The sequence below is a fragment of the Apostichopus japonicus genome, chromosome 12 (assembly GCF_037975245.1).
Source record: "Apostichopus japonicus isolate 1M-3 chromosome 12, ASM3797524v1, whole genome shotgun sequence".
Lineage (NCBI taxonomy): Eukaryota > Metazoa > Echinodermata > Holothuroidea > Aspidochirotida > Stichopodidae > Apostichopus > Apostichopus japonicus.
In genome coordinates this window covers 16,079,054-16,099,700 of record NC_092572.1, presented here as the reverse complement: position 1 = coordinate 16,099,700, position 20,647 = coordinate 16,079,054, and the positions used below count along the sequence as shown (strand labels likewise).

General features: G+C 39.3%; 1 protein-coding gene across 1 annotated transcript in view; it reads left to right on the top strand.

The window, feature by feature from the left end:
• Positions 1–20,647, top strand: part of LOC139977967 (gamma-adducin-like) — a gene marked incomplete in the record, with an annotated part of 755,008 nt that overhangs the window by 7,802 nt on the left and 726,559 nt on the right. The window contains 2 exon segments of the mRNA XM_071987816.1: positions 3,281–3,361; positions 5,700–5,897.

The following is a 20,647-nucleotide window of genomic DNA, read 5'->3' as shown; positions in this document are numbered from 1 at the left end:
GTACATTTGTTTTGCAGTAGTTCCTCACATACATAGGGCCCCTTTGCCTACTTTTGTGTATGGCAGTTTGGAGAAATAATGGATAATGGTCACTGAGATCGGTTACAAAGATACCAGTTATTAGTTTGCAGTCATCATTGGTTATAACATTATCTAAAAGAGTTGCAGAAGTGTTACCCACACGGGTAGGTTTGGTAATAGTAGGAAAAAATCCACTGGCATAAAGTAAGTTTAAAAAGTCAGCAGATTTAATCTGCAAGATCAATATTATAATCACCCATAATGTACGCACTATGTCGTTCATTCGGGAGTTGGGTTAAAATTTTGTTTACGTGTGTCAGAAAAATATGCAGTGAACTTTTTGTAGGCCTATAAATTACGCCTATGGTATAATTTTTCATTGCTGATGTTATGTCAACCTCTATGAACATTGACAGAATGATTGAAAATGCTTATATCGTTTCTGAGTTTGAAATTTAAATCGTTGTTAACAAATAGACAAACACCGCCACCTCTCCTTTCGGGACGATGCCTTTCAACAAGCGTATAGTTATTGATATGGATTAGGGGGGATATATCTGCAGTAAGCCAGGTTTCGGTAAATCCAATGACAGAGAAATCCTCCTTCAATAGAGACGTAAATGTAGTTATGTCGTCTAAGTTTTTGTTAAGGCTTCGACTATTATGGTGGAATAAAGACAATATGTGTTCGCTAGACATCTTGTTGTATGAAACAATATCGTAGTAATTGCATGCGATAGCTTCCTCCCCTGTTTCAAGGTATTTTGCAGCTTGCATCGCTATAAATAAATAAAGTATTTGTTCGGATTTCTGTGCCCTGACCTCGATAGCTTCTTGAATAGCGTGATCGTCCTGTTCAACTGACCCAGTAACTAATCCCTCAGACTGATATTGTGTTTTGTTTTCATGTGTATCTTGGGTCGAGCCAGCGTCTGTGTTGTCATGGCGATACTCTTCAAACGTCTCAGGACAATTAAAGCTTTTATGTCCAAGTTCTTGGCATTTAAAGCATCTGACCTTTGGGCAATTAGCTTCCCAGTGCCCTTGGACATCGCAAACTTTACATTTGTAGTTAGGACAGTTTCTCCTGATGTGATCGCTTTCCAAACACAGATTGCATGCTTTAGTTTGACCATTGTGCTTTTAAGTTCATATTAATCCCGTTAATTCTAATTGCGTAAGGCAAGCTCTTGTGTTCTTCAGGTAGTTCTAACTGTACATATCGTATTCCGTTCTCGATATTTGGGAATCTGGGGAAGGTCTTTCGTTTCCATTTGCCTCTTATTTTACACCCATACTCACAAAGTTTTCCTGTTAGATCTTTGTCCTGTATGAATGAAGGTACTCCGAAAACACTAACTGTTAGGAACGTTCTGTTGACACCAGTAGAAACTGATTCCCATTCACGAGGAGTCCACTGTCCAAAATAAGATCAGCTTGTTTCTTTGCTTTTAATGTGATAATCCAGCATCCCAAAGATTTCACACAACTTGCAATTCCATCTCTACCAACATCATTCATGATAGCATACAAAATCTTAGTATCTTTATATGAACTGTCAGCAACTCTGATGCTACACTCCTTTAATTTCTCCACTGTCACAGAATCCGTACTAAAAATCTTGTAGGCTAATGAACGTCGCAAGACGTCATTGCCGAGATCTCCAGCGGAAAAAGTATTCCAAAATTTGAATAAAATAAAATTTTCTGCTAAATATCAATTGTCTCAATTAGTATCTCAAATAATACAATTTGCAATGATGTAGTGAAAACCACACTCTATTTAACCTCGGAGATCATTAGAAAGTAGAAAATATAAGAGCTCCTCAAGGAACAGTGTTAACAGGTTGACGGTTGGTTATCCAATAACGGTTGGTTATCCAATTTTTTGACTTCATGAAGTCAGACCAACTTAAAATTGATCTCAAGGATTGGGCTTTTTGATATAGGTCTATTTATATGTAAGAGATATGCACTAGTTAATTGCAATTTCAGCCCTCCAAACAAGTGTAGGGATATGCACTCGTCGTCGTCGTCGTCCTATGAGTCATGACTGACCCTTTGTGACCCTATTGATGATGACATTCCAACCACTTCTATCCTGGGCGTATCGGTGAGCTGCGCAGATGTTCATGCCGGTGATCTCTTTTATCCCGTCAGCCCATCGAACTTTTGGCCTACCACGTTTTCGTTGACCCTCAACATGACCGTGGGTAATGATCTTCTCCAAGTTGTCACCTTCTCTCCTAGAAATGTGTCCAAAATACTGCAGCTTGTTCTTATCTATCTTCTGACATAAGGTAACCTTCGCTCCAATTTGGTTCTTGACAAAAAAATTTGACTTACGTTCCTTCCATGATATCCTCAGTATCCTCCTCCAACACCACATTTCAAAAGCATGGATTTTCTTTCTGTCTACTGCTCCCAAAGCCCACGTCTCAGACCCATATGTAGCGATTGGAAAGACCAAAGCATTCATTATATGGATCTTGGTGTTTCTTGAGATCCCTCTGTCTTTCCAGATGTCGGTGAGGTTTATAGCAGATGATCTAGCCATGGCGAGACGCCATCGTATTTCTTGTGAGCATCCACCATCATCCACAATCAGAGAGCCCAGGAAGTTGAAAGTGTTGACTACTTGGACATCCTCTCCATCAGCTTGAATATGATGGTCATTCTTTCCTCCACATATCATAACCTTTGTCTTCTTAACATTGAGGTACAGTCCGTATTCCTCACTGGATTGCTTGACTCTTTCAATTAGGTCTTGAAGCTCTGCTGCTGTTCTTGCAAGTAGGGTAGTGTCGTCAGCATATCTAAGTTAATTGCAATTTCAGCCCTCCAAACTAGTGTAGGGATATGCAATAGTTTATTTGCAATTTCAGCCCTCCAAACTAGTGTAGGGATATGCACTAGTTTATTTGCAATTTTAGCCCTCCAAACTAGTGTAGGGATATGCATTAATTTATTTGCAATGTGACCCTTCAAACTGGTGTAGGGATATGCACTAGTTTATTTGCAATTTCAGCCTTCAAAACTCCAGGAAGTTGCGGGTAAGGAACCTGAAAAAGTTTGTGGTCAGGACCATTGACAAAGTGGTTTATACACGAAATCTAAGATTTATGTATATATCCAAAAATATCAGTTATTTTTAATTAACTTTCCCTGCGTCAGTTTATCATCAAAAGCTCTATGAGGTAATAACATGTTTCATTTGTAACTTTTCTAAGATTTTGACTGATATGATGCTTTTTTTGTAGTTTGACGTGAAGTTAGGTGTTGCAGAAAATGTACGTTTGCAGTGTATGCTGAGGGCAGCTATGGAGACCAGGTACAATCAGGTAAGTTCGTTCCTTACTTTTTAAACATCTTAGGTCCAAGCATGTGTTATATTATGTGATATGCCTGCTACTACTGTACTAGATGGAATAATTATTTCAGTATGTGAACGAAGATGTTACAAGTATTCATATTTGCTTGCATTTCATTTTTTAGCTCATACCAGCATGCTGGTGTGAGCTATTGTTACAGTGCGGCGTCTATCACTCTATCATTCTATCACTCTATCACTCTATCCGTCAACAATTGGTAAAACCGTGTTGTTGGAATTCCCTGAAACTTGGACACAAGGACCATTGGGTATAGGGCCATCAGAGATGGTCCGAAATTTGGGGTCAAAGGTCACCTGTGGGCCGTAATGGGCCATTTTGTGGAAATACGCAAAATACTTCTTCTCCTACAGATTTCATGGTACAATGTTGAGGGTTTGTCACGATAGTACTATGGAAGTTTTACCTTCAGGGTGTTCATGAATTTGAGATCAAAGATCAACTAGGGGTCTTTTGTGGCCCGGGCTGTGGACCTATATTTTCAAATTGCTCCTGTTCGTACAGTGTATGGCCAGTTATAATGAAACTTGGTCACAAAGTTCCTCGGGATGAGAGTTACGAGGGGTGTTCGGAAAATTGAGGTCAAATGTCATTTAGGTGGTCATCGGGGGTCATTCTTTGTAATATTTTCAAATATCTCAATCTCAAGATTTTGATGGATCATATTCAAAGTTGAACTGATGATTGTTGGATTGTGTACGAATAAGGTGATGCCTAATAATTTTTGGTCAAAAGTTAATTAATTACAAATAATCCCCATTGTTTAAAATATCTGAGCCTTCACCTTTTGCCAAAGCTCTTTAATTTGTCTCCCAGTCTCTGCAGTGTTTGTTTACATTTGTGGTTAAGCTCTGCAGAGGCTGTTAGTGGAATTAAAGCAGGAATGGGAGTTGTTATTAACTGTTGAACTGTAAGCATGAGAGCCCTATAGCCAATCAGCACTTGCCGATTCTTAGAAGTCTTGAGCCTGAGGTATGTAGGCAGCCAGCCAAAATTTTGGGAAGTAGTGCTTTTGAAGTTATGTCTGCTCAGGTAGAGGGGAGAAAGTTTAATAGGGTAGGTCAGTGGTATTGTTTGAGAGAGTGGGTAAAATAGGATTTAAAGGGGGAAAATAGGAAATATAGCCAGTGGTGTGGCCAGGATTCTGCTAACAGAGGGGGGGGGGGTTATCCCTCATGGGCCAAAAATTGGTGGAATCTGAAGAATGGCCTGAAATTTGGTGGGCCATAAAGTTTTGTGGGCTCTACAATTTGAAGCTTGAAAAGGTATGAGCTTCTGCACCATTGGTGCTCTATTATATTGTAGGTGATTTCTGTTGGTAGACAGCATAAGGCTAGATACGTTGTACATATTCTGCGGTATTTGCCAGTAGCACCCTCAGCTTTATCGCAAGTTTTTGTAGTGTAAGATGGCCGTGTCCATGTGTTCGATAAAGGTAACTGTTGTGTACATATTGTTGTTGGCGTTGGTACAAAATAGTATTCCATGGCATTGGGATTAGTTGGTCATATGTACACTTAGAGTTGTAATAAATAAGCTGTATTGATTCCCTTCAGCTATCATCTACTGACAAAGCAAATATTTTTTTAGATGGTTATGGATTTTGGACAAATTTAAGATTTTATATCTTATTTTTTTTTATCATATGTCGGTTATAGCCATGATTTTTAGAATAGAAGGTTAATTTTTGACATGAGATGCATTGTGGGTTGCATGACATAAGCATTTAAAAGAGCCTTCTACTCCGTAATAATAAAGGAGCCATTCACTCTTTAATATTTTCTGAGCATTAAAGGAGTGTTCCAACATTTAAAAGCTAGTTTATGATTTTATCAAGCATTGTTTATTACACATTTGTTTTCCTTTTCCTCCTATTCTTTGATGTAGAGCTTGCTAGTGGGGAACAAAATACCAGCGCTTAAAGAGTAAAACTGAGTTCTGCCTTCCCTTGCCACACTATATCTCCCCCCCACCCACCCCCCTTGGATGTCGCAACCAGACTTCTCTAACCACCCAATCCTTTACATATAAACAATGTCCAATCAATTGCCAGGTAGTGTTTATAGAGTTATAGAACAACAGTGTTTGTTTCAATTATCAAGGAGGCTTCTCTGCATATGCTGGTCTTCTCTACTGCTTTCAAATGCTAGCTAATGGCTAACTTGATCAATTGTCTTGCATTCTTTTCTTGATATAGTTTTGCCTTCTTTTGTGTAATCTAAATAATTAAGTCACTCACTGTTTTACTTAAAGGCAACAATGAACTAAGGGATTTTTTTTGGATCAACAGATAACTTCTGGAGATGAGTGGAATAACCCCAATGTTGGATGCTTCTCGGCCAAAAGATGTTTTTCTCATCAACTTCAAAGCAGTTGCTACATATTGATAGATAGTGTTCAAAGTTAAAAGTCTGCCAAAGCAATAGTAATAATAATAATAAATCCAGACCAGGTACTAAATGCATTTAACATGTGCACACTTCGGCAGCCGCTGCTGTGAGTATCCACCTTTATAATTACTTTCATGATTCTTAGAGCAGGTTCCTTTTTTCTTTACTTGGACTTTGATCACTTTTTTTTAAGATCTTTAGCTTGACTTGTCACATTTCGATTTGTTTTGATTAATACCTGGTTGACTTTATAAATTTGCTGACCACATAAAAGAAAAGAAAAAGAAGAAAAAAACTACCTTAAAAGCAATGATGTCATAGATTATGGAGGATTTTAAATGTTCTTTGAATATTCAATATGTTTGCCTAGCATTACCCTTCCTGCAAGTTGTTGACCAAAGCAAATCGTTAAAAGCAAAGATGTCATAGAATATGGAGGATTTTGAATTTTTTGCTTTGAATCTTGACAGGTCTCAACTATGAAGTGTGGCCTATTGCCGATCAGTCAAGATGCCTTGATTTGTGGTGAGATCTCTATACTATGACTACACGGAGATCGTGGTCGAGGAGGAACAGAAGGATCAAATCATCAGGGCCCCTGGACCCAAAAACAAGATCCTATTCTTGCATAACCATGTATCGTCTGCTGTGGTGGGTCCATAGAGGAGGCGTACTTCCTAGCCCTCAACTGTGTAGCAGCATGTGAGATACAGGTAAAGAATTAGCTGGACTTGGTCCAACGTGGTCGGATTGCTTGTAAAACTTAGCAGTGTGAGGCCAAATGTTTTCTGGTTATGTCACAGTTTGTTTTATTCTCCTCCATTTCAGAATATTTTGGAGACCTGTGAAAGTTACAGAGTTTTCCTTTTTTAAGCTGTTTTTTAAAGAGCCGGGAATGGGTTAAGGGGGGGGGGGGAGGGGGTTAGGGTTGAAAATGGACAAGATTAGTCAACTCGAAACACAAAGTAAATGGTATGGATTGAGTTAATTCTTTGTTATGACCCTCTCCTCTGAGAAAAGTTATCTGAAATTTTCAAACTGTTTCCAAACAGTATAATCAATTTGGAATTTTTATTGTCTTGGGAATGATTGTATCTCCTAGCCTACACGGAACTTGATTTTGCCATTAGCATAGTCTACTTCTGTATCAATATGTAGTCATTACACTCTCCTCAACTCTCTCCACCCCCGAAGATTCCGCTTCTGTACAAACTTTCGTTTGCGATTTCCTGAGTCAAACTAGGCTCTGAGTAACAGCAGAAAGCCACCCGCAATAGCAAAGCCTGCTCCATGAAATGAAAAGAAAATAACAGCGGTTGAAAAAGTATGTTTGACTGGAATAATTGCTAGTCTTGATGCGACTTGCCGACTCCAAATCGGATTTATTGATTTGGATTAAGGCATAGTAGGGGATGTTTGCTTTCTAACATGTATGTGCACTATACTGACATTCAGCGATAAAGTTCCCATAATATTCTTTTTGATGTCTGACCCCAAGGGCAAGGTTACCCACCTGGGAGATGTGTTTCATTATTGACCTTGGAAACCAGGGTCTTTTGGCTAATGTAAATCCTTAGAAAAGCTACCAGTTGAAACTGTGGGAAAAATTTCCCTTAGAGATCGTTCATGAAAGTCATAATTGAGTTTTCTATTTGTATGTCTTGAAGGTTCAGCAACCCACTTTACTAGTGGGTTAGGATTTCAAGTGGTGGGGGAAGTGGGGGGTGTTGATGGGCAGGAATGGGAGTACTTGGTCCTCTCTTCTCCCTGCAGCATCAAGAGTTGGTTGTCTGGGTTTTGTCAACCTACAATTTTATCAATCGGTGTGTGTGTGTGGTTTTTTTTGTCGAGTCTGGGTAACAAACAATGGTCGTTACAAAGCGGATTATCTGCTTTCTAATAAAGTTACCCTTGCCTAACACGAATATAGTCGATAAGTATTCAAAAAGTATTCAAAGATTTCCTTAGTATTCAGAAAATTTACCATATAACACACAGTACAAAATAAGTATTCCAATACTAATACGAATAACTATAAGCCTTCGTCAGAGCCAAAATATGTAAATGAGTGAAGTATTCAAATACCTGTTAGGTATTCAAATAGGTATTCAAATAGGTATTCGAATAGGTATTCGAGTAGATTTGGAATAGCTATCTGAATACTTAGCTCATTTACATATATAAGTATTTGCTAATTTAAATAATTCGGCTCTGATGAATACTTGTAGTTACTCGAATACTTATTCGCTAGTATTCAAATACTTGTATGCTAATTAGTTATTTTATGAAGGCTTAACAGGTTTCTGAATACTTACTCGAATACTTATTGAATACTTGTATGCTAATCAGTTCCAAGTAAGGAGAGTTAGGAATTTGGCCAGCTTGTTGTCCTAGTTATTGATTAAAACTCTCCAAACAAATAATGAGAATAACCAGAATTCTGAAGTCTCCTTTTTTATTCAACAACTATAAAATTACAAAACAAAACAAAACATAAATAAAATACAGCTTCTTCAATTTCATGTATCTTGGAGCATTCGTGCACTTGTATGCAAACCGTTTGTTCATCTCTTGTGGCTGTGGCTCTGTCCACTGGTTTCTGCCACACATACTGTGAATGTACTCTGAACATAAAACAAATAGAAATAATTAATAATGATAGGGCACAAATATACATTGGCACAATAACCACCCACCAGAAACGGAAAATATAATATATAATATATAATATTCAGTGCATAATACAGGGACGTCGCAAGGCGGGAGAGAGATGGGTGGGTTTAGACCCCACTTTTTTTGCAAGCAAGCATGTTTACACATGTCTTACAACATGTCACAAAGTTTATATATAACCTTACTAGCCCTCCCCCCCCCCTGTAATAATTATTAAAATGATGAAAAATTTGGCTCCTTGCATATAACCACATATGAAAAACAGAAATGTAATCACATTAAACCCTGCATGCCCAACACTTAAATGTTTTGCATTTTTAAAACGCTATTTCAATGGTAAGTAAAATCTCTGTAGTACGGTAAGAGAAACGTCAGATTTGAACGTGAAGTTTGACTAGGTAAAACTAGGAAAATCCAAGTACTGAATGTCCAAATAATTACCAAACATAGGCATTGCCCCATGCACCCATAAGAATAAGCTTAACTGTAGTAACCCTATAAGTTTAGGCCTAAACAAGAAATATACTACACATGTAGCCTTGTCTTATTTTAATTTGATTATTAACTTTATTAACTGCAAATATGCTGTTTATCGTGGCACAAGACAGGAGAAAATTAGAAGTTGAACTTGGTTATTGTGCCACTGTCAGAAAGTTTCAAATGATTACACATAGAAATGAAACAGAAAAAAGGTCAACATACCACTTATTTTGATGATTTTTCTAGAATACGGCCCCTTTCCTCTCCACTTTATCAAGCAGACTGCATTTTCAGTTGCATTTTCTTTGTCCATCACCGACTCTGTACTAACTTGTTGATCTTTCATCCAATAAATAACACATTTTTGAGGCTTGGTCTTCTTCGATGGGTCAACAATATTTTCCATATTCTTGGATAACTGCAGCAAGTTCTGAACATTCATTATTGGATATTTGGCCTAGGCCTATCGCTGTGGGATAAAATTTATTTCCTCCAAGTTTCAGCCTAATGTTAATAAAGTTCAGTCGGGCTGCAAGGACTGGAATAAATTTAGTCCGACTCAAAAACTAAAACATTTATTTCTGCTAACTCAAATTCAATCTGCTAATAAAAGTTGAATAACATTCAAGAGGAATAAATATCTATTCAAAAGGGAGTATTAAGCACAGAATACTAAAACAGTAAGTCTATGAATATGATCGATGAGATTTTGGAAAGGCTTCAGTTTTCGATCCTCTGCGGTATATTCAAATACTGCCGCTCCTGTGCACTTCACCTTGGCCAGAAAGCGTATTATAAATACTAATGTGATGACACTAACATCATGAAAGGAAAGCTGGGATGCTCCTGAGGGTCTTTGTAAGTTTGATGAGCTCAGCTTGCGCCCGCAGGCGTCCACAGGATTCTGTATCAAATTGTTTGGAGAAAAGGCTTATAAACACAAACTTCCGTTTTCCTGATAGGGTTACAATGCTTCTATTGTACCTCATACATATTGTACATAATGCTTTTGCCTATTTGCTATCAAGGTGCCTTGCAGAATCCAGGCATTGGTTATATCCACCATAGAGAAGTTGACATCTTTTTGTTCATTAAAGAGCAAATTATCACATAGCCAAGTTTGGTCCAGTTTTGTTGACAGACAATTTTTTTTTGTTGGATAGGAACAAAAGAAGTATTATTGCCCAGACAGACAGTTGCTCAAATATTTGCCTGTTGAAGGAGAAATGCATTTCTGTGTTTGTTCTGTAATGGCAGTATTTAGCTCTTTTGTCCCTTGACAGAGAGATGGAAGACAAAATGCTTCAATTGAGAAGGATTCAAAGGTTTCATCAAAAGGACGAAAGTTCAAACCGGATTTAAGCTAAAAACGACTCTTTAGTGGGTCTTGTATTTTTGAAGCATGAACGACAAACGGATGGTTTCTTCGGCAAATCATGTACGATGTTGTCGTCCTCTTATATGAAATTGTTGAGTTTCATTCCTCGGATGGCATATACAAGATGACAAATATAAGAATCTCCTTAGTAGTGTTAGGACCAGCAGAGCAAAGTCAGCGACGAGAAACGACAAAGGAGGAATAAGAGAGATTAAAAGAGTCGCTCGTAAGACTTGTGTTCGATAATGTAACAACAAACTGCATTCAAACGCTTTACCGTATGCTAATTATTTGTGACAGATACATGCCGTAGGGTTGGATAATGTCATCCACCTACCGGATGAAGTCAGAGACAAGGTCGGCGAAGGGACTGCCAAGGACGCAGGTGGGGTCAGTGAGACAGGACACAAACTGAAGGTCGGTGAACTGGAGTTCGAAGCCATGATGAGACATTTGGACAATATGGTAAGATTTCAAAATGCAAAAATTCCAACTCACTTGGCCTGCAACGTCTGTGCAGCAGACCAACTAGCCTTATTTGCATTTAAAGATCTGGGCAGACATAGCAAGCATTTACTATGCTAATTGCCAACCGATGGCGTCGCTAGTTAACGTATGAGGTTTTTGATCATATGAGTACCAAGCTAATACACTTTATTAAGTGAGATAATTCAGTGAGAAGTGAGTTGTAGGAAGTCAGTGTGGATAAGCAGGTAGCTTCGTTCAGTCAAAGTAAACAGCTGTGACGTATCAGGATGGTTGGATACACCATTTGATTTGATTTGTGTCTTACTTGAAACTCTAATTGTTACAGCTTGATACTCTCTTAGATTCAATATATATTTATATATATATATATATATATCAGAGTTGGGGACTCGAGTCAGGGACTCGGACTCGAGTCCGACTCGAGTCGCAAATTTTAGGACTTGAGACTCGACTCGAGACTCGGCTGTCAGAGACTTGGGACTTGACTTGAGACTTGCCCAAAAAGTTAGCAAAGACTTGGGACTTGACTTGAGACTTGCCTTCAAAAGACTCGGTTTTTCTACTAGAGACTTGTTTGTATTTCACAATTTTCTAATCATTAAATAACTTCATAAGTTGATATCGATAATAAATAATTATGGTTTCGTGTACGCAGGGCCGTCTTAAGTGATCACTGGGCCCTGGGCCCGGCAATGGAGCGGGGCCCATCAATCAAGTGAGTTCGAAAAAAGTTGCGTGAAAAATTGACATCCTTGACAATCGCTCAAGCATAGACATGCCTGCATTTACCACCCCTCCCTATGTCGCGCATAAAGCATAAAACTTTAGCTGAACAACATACGTGATATATCTAAAAAATGAAATACATTATAGAAGAGAAATCTTCCAGTTGCCCTCCATCCCTTCCCTAACAATACTCGACTTACCATTTGTAACACCCTTGTGTTGAGTCTTTCAACTGAGAGGGAGGTGTAGGCGGTTTTACACTATCTAACGCAACGTAGTCGCCAAGAACATGAAGTATTTTTAAGGGAGGGCCCGAGGAACATGAACTTATAGCATGCTCCTCATGGTGAAACATAATTGCACCTATTAGGTGAATTGAGTGTACTGTTAATAGTAGGAGAGACTAGCGTAGGTTCTTACAAGGGCGTCGGAACCGGGGGCTGGGGGCGCCAGCCCCCCAGTGAAAAATGTGGAGGGGCGGAAGTATCATTCCGCCCCCCGCTTCGCAAGTCAGAAAACCCCTTTTTCATTTCCAAATGAGAAAAACAATCTCATTTGGAGCACCAAATTGCATCTAAGGCCTGGTGAAAATACAAAATTAAGTTTACAAAATGGAGTGGGTGTTGAAGTGTGCTATATTGCACCAAATTGCATCTGAGGCTATCTGGAAATGCAAAAAAAATCCAAAGGGGAGGGGGACACCCCTCCCCTTAGACCCCTCCCCCAGGCCGGCCATCAGTCTTCAGCCCCCCCCCACTCAAAAGTACCTTCCTACGCCACTGGGTTCTTATGACCAACTAGACCGGTTTCTGCTTTCAAACTTCATAGGAGGAGCTTCATCAGTAGTAGCCTTTGAATATTTTATATTCGGCCTGGGCGTCTCATTCTCAAAATGCATCTATTTTCTGTGCACAAGTTTTTATGGACTCATGGTGCAGCTATAAGAGCATCTAAAAGAGCTTCATGTGAACCTTGAGAGTCAGCTGATTCTTCGTTAGTACGAAACCTTGAGTTAACAAGTAAATCTTTGAGATTTTGGGCCCTATTGTAGGCTAGAATCGGTTCTTTTGGAAACAGTTTGGATAATTGTTGCGTGTTGCGAGATTAAGTGCCAATGTTTCTAAAGTGTTTTTTTTTTTTCAAATGCGTGGTTTTGATATGGGGTGTAAAGGTGAGCTTGAACACAAGTGGTGGTTACTTTTGTTTAGGTTTGGTAGTGAGGTATTGCCCACGGTTTTCAAATTTTATGCCTTTCCTGGCTGAGGCAATTTCCTCTTTCTTATAGTTACGGAGTAACAGTTTCTCTGTGTAAGCCTTCGGGCCATTGTATATTCCAGGGTTGCCAACTCAGTGCTGAATATTTAATGTCAAACTCTCAAGTGTTTCACCAATTCTCGTCACAAGTTGTCAAGTATCGAATTCAATCAGGCATAATGGCCCATTCAATAAGTTTTCCTCCCAGATTAAGACACGGGGTTACTGTGATTGCGGGGCCCCTGACATCGCGGGACCCTGGGCCAGGGCCCAGTGGGCCCATGCGTTAAGACGGCCCTGCGTGTACGCTCGAATTACGAGCGCCCAACGATGACTACAGGCGTTACCATAACTACCATTGGCTTGGTTGAATATTCCATCCAGGGCTGCTGTTTGGCTGAAAGTTGGCCTTTTTCAATAAAACAGTGGCTAGCAAATTTTGAGGTAATTTGTTCCGTGGCGTGTGCCCCGGTTTTGCTATTCGGCTGTTTAATTTATACCACATAATTCCTGGAACACTGTTACATTATTCGTAGCCTGCATCATTGTATTCAAACTTCAAAGATTTGAGACTTGACTTGGGACTTGCTCATAGGGACTTGAGACTTGACTCGAGACTCGACCTCCAAAGACTTGAGACTTGACTTGAGACTCGCTCAAAATTTTCAAGGTGACTTGAGACTTGACTTGAGACTTGCTGGTAAAAGACTTGAGACTTGACTTGAGACTTGCAGCTAGGGACTTGTTGACAACTCTGATATATATATATATATATATATATATATATATATATATATATAGTATTGGCAAGCTCTTGACTTAATAATCAGAATGGTTTCATACGCTATTGAACATAATCCAAACTTTATCGGTTTGGGGAACTTCATGAAGCTCCCTACAAGTGATCTGTCGCACACCCCACCCATTTTGAAAATATTTTCAAGATCACCTGCATCCAAAATTGTGCAGTATTTCATGGAAATGGCATAGAAACAGAATGTTCCAATTAGTTTGTCCTGAATGCACCAAAGACAGCGAATGTGTGAGATTTTCAAAGAGATACTTGTGGAAGACTTGATATGTAATCATTTCATAAGTAAAACAGCAAAGAAGACAAAGATGGAGGAATGTTGTGCTGCTGATGTTAGATACATGCAACCAGCACAAAAATTTGATCACAGGAACTTTTTAAATTGTTACAGGGTTACATAACAGGCAACGTGTACGGCCAGCCGTTTGTGAGACACGAACTGAAGCCCAAGAGCGACGTCGCCTACCCAGCAGCCTCCACCAACTTCATCTACATCTACGACAACGAATTTGAGAAGAGCAGATACAAGTCACCGATCAAGATGTTTAACAGGAGGCAGGCAGAGGAGAAGACGAAATGGCTGAACATGCCAAACACATACTCCAAGGTGGAGGTAGCTCAAAAGTACGCCAACTGGGGAGAGAAAGGGGAAGACGAGGGCTACAAGACAAAGATACACCTGAGTAGTAGTGACATGTAATTGGTGGTAGGCACATCATCCGTTTGACAGAATCACCCGACACAATCCTTAATTTTGGGCTATTTGGGGACTTTGACAATTCAAGACATCGAAGAGGCACTTGCCAAGGTGATGAAAATGTTTTGATTTTAGCACTTTCCAGAAACAAAAAAATCTAAATCTAAAATGTCGTACAGATGGAATTATCAGAAGTTAGTCATCCTTTGTTTGTTTGCTATTTATTTAGCAAATGTTTGATCTTTTCAGAGGGAGAACAGGGATAGAAGGGTTGTTGGGGGGGAGGGGGAAGCGGGATTGTCACCATTCTGGACAATGTGATCCGGGGCGGTGATTTGTTTCAAATATTGATGGGGTACATTTGCTTGGGTGCAGGCGCGTAGCAACTTTCATCCCCCAAATTGTTCTCGCGCTTTGTGATATTTTGTATATTACTATCTAAGCGGAGCGCCACCATCGGTTGGCACGCAGCGTACAAAAAAATTTCTGGTTTTGATAGCCCCCAGATCACCGAAAATGGCACTTCTCAGGCTTGAAAATGACCAACCAGATGAACACTTTTGCCTGAGAACCAAGTTTTTTCCAAATAGTTTTTTTTTTCATCCATTACCTATTTTAAGATTGACACCAGTCACACATCATGTTGGACCTCACTGCATCCCCTGTGGATCGTTGCTTTTGTAAGTAATACTACGTAACCGCCCACAATACCCGTCAGCCTCACTTTTCGAGGTTTTAAAGCCCATTATTTGTTCAGAATTTGAATAAAAAAATTCACTTCAAACATGCCCATAATGTTGCACAAAATATCATGTATGGACAACCAATATAGAAAAAAAAACCTTCAACCCCTAATAGACCGGTCAAAATTGCACGAGTAGAGGGAAGTATGATGAAGAATGTTGGTCAGGGAATTTTCGAAAATTCAGACACAGTTAATTTATTGGTGAACAAATATTAAAACCTCTTATAACAGCTACTATAAAACTTTGATATCATAAAAAAAAATACAAAAAAAAAATCGAGGGGGGGGCGGTCTCCCCCTTCGCCCCCTGGCTACGCTCCTGCGGTTAGAAATCTTGTAGGAAACAGGCCAAATGGAAACCCAGTGATTATGCGTCATCCACAACTCTTCTCTCTGGTTACATTTTTCACAGTGGGTAGGTGACAAGGACCCCAAGAGTGGTAATGCAGTCGCTATCACCGATCCACAACAGTTTGCAAGACAGGGACAAGATCATAAGGAGTACAAGAAGAAGGTTTAAACCGTACGTTGATGATGTTATACACTGTTATTTCTAATTGATTGTTTTATTTTTGTTATTTGTCACCTCATAACATAACATAACTTATGGAGATGCATGCAGAACACAGGTGCGTTGGAATTTTCCTAGTCTCTGGCCCCCTCTACCTTCCATTCTTCTCCCCACCCCCTCTGAAATTATCTATTAAGTCCACATTCTTAAAGGATATCTCTTGTTTTAGATTATGAAGAGCAGAGCCACCCACCTATTTCTGTTTATAGATTGTTTATGATTTGCATACTAGTATAAAGTATACCGAATAAGTTCGGTAGTATGTCAGATGATAAGGCTTTTTGTTTCATGGACAAGACCGTAATAAGTTGGTGTAGGGTTACACAGCAGTTGTACAGGTATGCTACTGTAGACAAGGACAGAATAAAGCGCCCTCGCTACCTGTTGTGTTCTAACGCGTCTCATTCCAGCACAACACTGTCCTGTTTCATTTAAGCTTTTACACTGGTTCGAGAGTAAACCACCTGTATCAGCCTGATGACCCTCTAGTAATATTGTAAACATTGATCAAGATCTAATAATATGGTAAAGTTTGATCAAGGTACCAGTTTACTTAAGAATAGAAAGTCTTTTTTTTTTCTGTCTGTAGTTAGGTAATAGCTTGGCTGGCCCATCCCAACAATTATTTTTATGTTATTTGATTAAGCATTATCTTGACCGCACCTACCAATGGGCTGCCAAAAACTTAAGTATCCTTGCTTAGAAAAATTGTAAAAATCTTCATCATTAATCCAAAACAAGCACTAAGTAATAGAAAGAGAGAAAATAAAAGGGAGGGGGGGGGGGGGCAATTTTGTTTTATCAATGTGCCTGGTGTGACAGTAGTTAGGATACGATTCATGTGTACTTATGAAAGTGTGGTGAAAATGATGGATGGTCTCGACATTCCTTCCGTTAGGTTCTATGTAAGTAATATCAGTGAATGTACCACAAGAAAGTACATGAGCTACGGGGAAAAGTTGAGATATTAGCCACTCCCCCCTCCTCCCCCCACCCCACTCCACCCAGTAAAATGTGTGGGTAAATTGACACTGAAGCTAGTACTTGGACATGCCACTGGAGTCGCACTTCATGTTAAAATCAATAGGTTTAACAAACTTCCATTTATAAGATCGAATTAATTGATCAATCTCAACTTACTAAAGCCAGCTTACTCGGAAACAAATATCTTTCAGTTATGGCTTGTTTTGATATTCTTCATTAATGATTACACAAAGTGATTGGTTTTAAGTGTAGAAATCATGTCACCTTTTATGTGAGTCATAAATCAATGCTTTGCTTTACTTTTGTTGGTGAAATCGGTTTGATCAGTGCTGTTCAACCCAACCTCTACCCCCCACCTATCCCCACCCCCCAAATTGCAGTTGTTTTCGGATTGGTTTGACTAGACTCACATGTTTGAAAGACTTGCCTGCAGCTTTTGTTTACTTTTCAATTGAGTGTTTTGTTTTGAAGTTATTTTTGAAGTGATATTGGTTTCGTAAGCTTCACTTTCACCCTTTTTTTGCATGAAAAAATGTTTTTATGGTAATGTGTGTATCTTTGCTGAACATCAGAAAGAAAAAAATACAAGAAGATAATTTCATAATGAAACTATAGTTTAGAGAATTAATACCCAGGAGATTCTCAAAGAATATTATTTTAGATTTGCCAGATTTTCTGAAAACATCGGTTCTGATCCTGCCAGACTCTATGTTTGTTGTTCAGTTAAAGTAGCATTCAGCTTGAAAAATCTCAATAAAAAACCAAACCATGTATTCCATATCAAATACAAACATAAGTGATGTTCAAATGATAGAAATTACACAAAGAGGAAGTTTTAACCTCCGACTATGTCCATATTAGCTGTTAGCGTTAGTCTTTACCATGTTTTTACTGTTTCTAGCTTTAGTGTTTGGCTAACAAACAGTTTAAAACAAAAAAAATGGGGGAAAAAGTGCTCCTTTAATCTAAATTGCCTGCATGGAATATAGCTCCACTTTTAGTCAAATTACAGTAGTGCATGTCACCTTTAAACCTTGTCTTTCTTCAATCTCCTTAAACTAGATCCCCCAAAATTGCTTGACTTTCTCTCCAAACTGGGATGTTGCCTCAACCAAATAGAGGGGAGAAAGGAGAAACTGTTTTCTTTCTTAATTCAGCCATCTTTTTGGGCATTTGCTACAATGATGTGATTTTGCTGTGACGTTGTCACAACTTGTCACAACGTGTCACAAGTCTGTATTTACTCTGTCGTTGTCGTTGATGTTGTTGCAAGTTTTGGTTTTCCTTCCCCACTCGGTCGACCAGGATGTGCCACTGTCGGATTCTCGTGACGGTATGTAACCAGGCCAACAGGAATAGGAAATAAATTTAATAACAAAACAAGAACAATAGCGCATCTTGGGAATAAAAGCAACCGAAATATCATCATTTTGTCACAGTGGATTTATATTGCAGACTTGAGGTTTCCGTATTATCTATGAGGACATTATTAGAACAAACATCAGTAGCAACTGAAGTTCTCTCTCACCCTGTTTACTTCATCCATTTTCATTTTTTCTTGGTGGTGAAGGGTGATGGGTGTCAGGCGCGGCGGAACGGAAAAATTATTGGGGGGGCTAATGTGTGGAGACTATCTAAGCGGAGCGCCACCATCGGTTGGCGCGGAGCGTACAAGAAAATTTTGGGTTATTTCAAACCCCCAGATGGCCGGAAACGGCACTTCCCGTGTGTTTTATGCTGCGAATACCTAGCCCTAAAATATGGGTCAGTCTCAAGTCTGCAATTTCTCAGATTGCACGTAAAAGTCTGTAAAAACATTGTAATTTGTATATTCGATGGAGAGTAGCTATTATACTCGTAGTGTACTCGCAAAGACGTTTTTGAGTGGAGTAAGTGCAGTGGCGGAGCTAGGGGTATTGGTCGGGGGGGGCAAGAATGGCCTGTAGGGGCGCTTTCGACACTATCTAAGCGGAGCGCCACCACAGGTTGGCGCGGAGCGTACAGAAAAATTTTGAGTAAAGATACTCCCTAGATTGCAGGAAATGACTCTTTCCGGGCCTTGCTAATTTGCAGATAAACGGAGAATAAATAGGTGTCGTCGCCATTTTGTCGGAAAATTACACCAACAGAATATGACAAATGTCAATAGGTATATGAGAGCGCAATAAAATAGTCAATAATAGCGAATAAGTAAAAAGTATATTGAAAAGCTGAAAAGGGCGCCAGCAGTCCATTTGAGTCTGTCGGGGTGGGGGGGCATCCGCCCCCTGACAGTATATATGGACGCTTCGCCACTAAGTAAGGGGATGTTGGAGAACTGGCTGAAATGAGGCAAGTCATTGGCCTAAGACGAAGTTGTGTTACGCTTACTGGTACTCACACTCACTGCTTAAACTTTTCACGGGGCGTGAAGACGCGGTTGGGGTGACAATGTGGTCTATAGCCAGGGGACGGGCCGAGGGTCCCCCAGCAATTACTAAAATTATTACACCTATATAGTATACGTGTGCATCGGACAGATCGACAAGTATGCATTGAAAAATGGGCAGATGCACGTTTCGGAGCCTTGGTAAATATTGGGGGGGCTTATCATGCATTTGCCCCCTCAACTTTTTCATTGGGGGGGCTGAGCCCCCCAAGCCCCCCCGGTTCCGCCGCCACTGATGGGTGTGGGGAAGTGGGGGGGTTAAATGCCACCCTGAATATTTAAAATATGCAAAATTCTTAAAACCACAGAAAGATCAAATGTAAGAGAGGATTAAGATGTCTTACTTTACTTTTCATATAGCAGAAGGGACAGAGGTGATCAGGCTAATTAGCCATGTGAAGTTGCACCTCTTTGGGCGTGGGTTGGAGGGGGAGAAATACACCAAGGGTTTCGTACAGAAATATTGCATAATATTGCCTTCACCTGGTGGTAATTAGAATTGAATGAAAAGTGTAGTACGTTAAATGCTACTTCACAAAATTGATTGATCTTTTAGCTTTCAATTCAGGCTTCGTCTCTGAAATGCTCTCTCAACCGATTCTCCATTCAGTGATAAAAGGACATCTGGATTCAACTTGAAGTCTCTGCTTGTTTGTTTGTTTCTGTCCTCTTTAAATATGAAAGTCTCAATATCTGTCCCATCCATGTTTTGCCATGCCAAGCATCATATATTTACGGACTAATTGCACATTTCGACGGTGCTGAAGTAAAACTCATTAAAGTGTTTTTAGGGAACTATCCAGTAGCTACTTGACCCGACTGTCAACTTATTTTCTATGGTTTCAAGTTTTTCTTTAAATCCATTGGGATATGGGTATTTTGAGTTTTTCATATGACGTAAACACAAACAAAATGTTGGTCATGAATAGCACACAGCTCCTCTGTTTTTACTTACATTTCAAAACTGAGTAAGTACTTGGTTGGTTTTATAACTTGCCTCGTAGTTGTGTTCTGATGAATATCCTTCATTGTTTGTACTTACTTTCATGTGATATTTAGGTATAAAGCCCCATTATGCCTTCCATTATAAACATGAACAAACTGTTCCCTAACCCTTTTTTGGTACCATTGTGTAGTTAATAAGCAGACAATCTTGTAGGTGCATTGTTTGCCAAATATTTTGGCCGAATCTCAGAGAACGAGCGAGAATAGAAACCTCCAAAACATTATTATTCAGACCGTCCAGATGGAATGCATAGTGAGACTTAAACATCAAAGGACAAGATGTACAGTGACCTTTGAGTTAATGTTATATATTCTTAGATGGTATGATATTCCTTTTATTAACCCTATATTTCTTACATCATGGTGAAGCGTGTAAAACCTACCTTTATGATCCCCACCGGTTTCATACACAGTGTATCAAAGACTGGAACAGTATGAACTATCTTTTTAACTGTTTCTATTCATTTAGAAGATAATACAGTATTCAAATGGTGGCCTTTACTGTAGAGTTGTTTACTCTGTTGTTCACTCTGATAGTTGAGTATAATTAAGTGACATAATATATGCTGCAAGACACTTGGGGCGATATTTTATGAAGGAAGTACGT